Genomic DNA, 3812 nt, shown 5'->3' with positions numbered 1-3812 from the left:
AACAATTATGTGTTATTATATCTCTCATGGAATATATTTTTATAATTTAATTATTTGTGATATAATTTTCTTTACGAACATGATCAAAGACAAAGATACGAACACTGATTTGATAAAATTAAACACACAATATGTTTTTAAAAAGAGGAAGCATTTTTCGCCGAAGGAAAGAAAAATAAACAGGGGGGGAGGGGGGGAGAATGGAGAGGCAGGTGCAGCAGGGCCCAGCCCAGCGTGTCGTCGAGTTCCGGCCGAGTCCGAGCGGTAAACGGGTCCGATACCGACTGGGTCCAGAGGCAAGAAGGGATCGCTCGGCCAGGGCCCCTTCTTTATTCATACAGATCGCGATTGCGCTTCCGGTCATCAAGGGCGGCCATGGCAGTTGAGGAGTCGGGAAAGTGGATGATGAAGTCGTGCACTGCTGCAAAGTCTACGGAGGCCGGCAACCAAGCTTCGGTGAGGATGGCAGCCGCGGGATCCAGCTACATGGAGATGGAGGGTGAGCAGCTGCCAGAGGGACGGATCGATCTTTCGATGTCGACAGCACAAGAGCAGGCAGGATCTTATGATCCGCTCGGGGCGGGGAGGGGGGAGGCAGCTATTGACAAGATGCTGGTTGAGGCAAACCTATCAGTCGTCTTCCCCAAGAAGAGTGCCGATGGATCTATTGCCCGTGAGTCAGCCTGGACACGGTCCGGGCCGGTCCGGTCCCGGTCTGAGCCGGCGTTTGGACCGGCCGCCGGCGGTCCGGTCCGGACCGGACCGAGCATACCAACGAGTTGGTATCCTGGGACCGGACAGTGGGGGTGCCAGCTCGGTCAGGCCCGAGAGGACCGAATGGACCGACCAGCTTTGTTGCCAGGCAGTGTATATTTGCTGCTTTTAGGTCCTATTTAGCTGTTGTTTAGGCATCTGCTGGTTTTGGAGAGTAAAATAAGCAAAAGTACAACAACAACACTACAGTTAGCTACTACCTAGGCTGTGTTCTACTGTTTAGGCATCACATTGTGACAAGCTTACTAATGGATGTAATATGACAAGTCATCAGTGATCACTATAGTTTTCAGATAAGTTTCTTCAGACATCAAGCACTGGACTAAATTCAGACAGCCACAAACAACTAATTTGAACAGCAAGCACTGGACTAAATTTGGACAGCATTTCCTTTCTTTTTTGGACATCCACAAACTGATTTTGACACGAAAGATGGCACAAATCAGGTTAAGGACAAATATCACATCCACAAACATAAGGTCTTATCATCATTGAACGACACGATTACAAACTTGCAATAACAATTCCAAGTCCATGGCAATTGACAAGTTGAACATAACACAAATGAGAGGTTCATCTCCAAGCTAGCAGTGACAATTCATAGTTCATGACAAACATAATAGAAATGCAAAAGTAGCCTTCACATGAGAAAGATCACTTTGACATTCATCTCCAAAATAGCAAGATCAACATCCACATGATGAATGTCTACAAGTAAGATAAGCAACATTCACATAAATAATATTTGGTATCGTATGACAAGTGAAACATGTAGGAAGAATAGTTACCAATCGTTGATCTCCTCCACCACAGTGGGTAACTTGATGTTCTCAACATCATCCTCTTCATTCTCATCCCTCGGCTACAAGTGTGGAGTTAGACAAATGCTCACATCACATATAACAAGACCAAAAAAGAAATAAAGCAACCATAAGGAAAAGATGGCAAACATACCACCAGATTCAAGTCAACATAAGCACCCTTGATATAACTTGCACCATAACCGGTTTTAACGAACTCCTATAGTCATCTAATACAACACAAGTTGACAAACTAGTTTGAGGATGAGAAGTTGACAAGTTTATATCCAAAGTTCAATAGTATGAGTTGACATACCTAAAATCCTTCCGGTCGTGCTGGAGGTAGATTCCGAAGACACGGAGGTAGCCGCGATAGTAAGGAACCTCTTGGCTATCTTGGCCAACATTGGGTACCTTGGAGCATTGTCTTTCCACCAACCAAGAAGATCAAGAGCCTTGTTGCGAGGGGCAACCTCATCCTCTAAGTAGTTCCTCAACTCACTCTTTGATATTCTTGTTGAACGGGACGATAAGAAGGACTCATACCCAGCTTGAACCGGGATACTAGGAATGTTTGTAGAGGAAGATGAGCTTTCTCCATTTCCAGCTCGCTTATTTTGAGCAACACATTTTTCATACAAGGCTGCCAACTCTTTCTCCACAGTTGTGATCTTAGTCCTAAACCTCGTACTTCCTTCTCCATATAGTTCTCCAAAGGCCCACTCTATGTAATTAACCCATCTTGTACCTAGGATCAAAGATGATAGCATTGGAGTGAATTAGAAAGCATATGAGTAAAAAAACAGCAACCACGGGAGTAAAAACAGCAAGCATGTGTACCTAGGATCAAAGATGGTTGCGATCACCATGGCATTGTTCTTTTCTTCCCAATATTTGTCAAACTTCTCCAACATACTGATTATAATGTTCAAAGAAACACAATTATCTCCTGACCATTATCTACAAAAAAACATAATTATCTCCTGACCATTATCTACAAATAAACAGCACATCAAACAGGTACAAATCATGGACGTGGAGTTTGAAATTTATATTGATTAAAATTATTTTCAGCTTGTTAGATACTCCTGGAGTACATAATTATTTTCTGATTGTTACATACTCCTGGAGTACATAATTCTACTTGTATTTAGGGAGTTCACATTTAGTCTGAATTTTATATGGGTACATAATTCTACTTGTTTTTAGGGAGTTCACTAACAAAATTTCATACATGGCCTACTTGATTTAATATTTTGGGCATCCTTTACAGGTAGACACATCAGACATCTGATATTTGGATTCAGAAAAAGAGAGATCCCAACTTTGCAGTGCCCCCCCCCCCCCCCCGCCCCCCCGCGTATTACTATCAGGTCAAGCAACACCTGGTGCAAATATGCCAAATCATGGGAATGCATCTTTCAGTGCTACAGCTCAATCCTCTCATGCACAATTCCCAGGCATGTACCATCCGCAGCAGCCTCCCTCAATCGTAAGCCCACATCCCATGGTACAAGTTAGAGAAAGATTACCTCTTCCTCTTCGTGGCGCTCGGTGAGGAACCAAGGAAGGACGGACCGACGGCTTGCTGGCCTTGCTGCCTCCCCACGGCGTGTTGGCCTTGCTGCCTCCCTGATGTACATGTGCTCCTCCAGCTCGGACTCAGACGAGATGGCGCCGTCGGTGAAGGGAGAGGCCGCGGGCAACGGCGCCGTCGCCTTAGGGTTAGGGTTAGGGATCGAAGTAGAACAGAGGATTCATAACAGAGGAGGAGGCGCTGCCGAATCGAGCGAGGAGGGGAATGGAACGAGGGGAGGGGGGTTGCTCGGCTCGGGGGCTCGAGGCCTCGATGTGTTAGACAGTTGATGGGCCTTGGGCCATCGGTCCGCTCGGTCGGCCCGGTTAAAGACCGGACCGGACCGAATTTTTTTCGGTCTCTTTTGCTGGGCTCGGACCGGCTTATTTTCCTATCGGGCTTGGACCGTACGGGCCGGTCCTAAATGGGCCACGAGCGGGCCGCAAAGCCCGCTCGTGCCGTCCAGGCTGACCCGTGAGGCCACAGCAGAAGCAACATCGACTAAGATTCTGTCAGGTGGCAACAAGACCATGTTTCGGGTGTCGGCGGAGGATGTCAAGCTCATCTTGGCCCTGAAGAGGACGACCTTCCCAGCATCGACTACCTGGATGACCTGGCCGAGCTGTACACTCCGTAGGAGATTGCCGTGAGGAAGCGGCGCC

At 46.8% G+C, this 3812-nt stretch overlaps 1 long non-coding RNA gene across 2 annotated transcripts; it reads right to left on the bottom strand.

Moving 5' to 3' along the window:
- Positions 1-1219: 1219 nt before the first annotated feature.
- Positions 1220-3380, bottom strand: LOC123083365 (uncharacterized). Of its 2 annotated transcripts, none has more exons than XR_006439281.1 (6): positions 3107-3380; positions 2415-2534; positions 1891-2322; positions 1729-1804; positions 1563-1636; positions 1220-1482 (listed from the first exon to the last, which is right to left on the bottom strand). It is a non-coding gene; the product is annotated as an uncharacterized lncRNA (long non-coding RNA). The 2 variants fall into 2 exon arrangements; XR_006439282.1 differs by having other exon boundaries at positions 2415-2489.
- Between the last annotated feature and the right edge of the window lie 432 nt (positions 3381-3812).

This window comes from Triticum aestivum, chromosome 4A (genome assembly GCF_018294505.1).
Source record: "Triticum aestivum cultivar Chinese Spring chromosome 4A, IWGSC CS RefSeq v2.1, whole genome shotgun sequence".
Lineage (NCBI taxonomy): Eukaryota > Viridiplantae > Streptophyta > Magnoliopsida > Poales > Poaceae > Triticum > Triticum aestivum.
The sequence above is the reverse complement of the archived record's forward strand: the minus strand, read 5'-3'. Positions and strand labels throughout refer to the sequence as shown.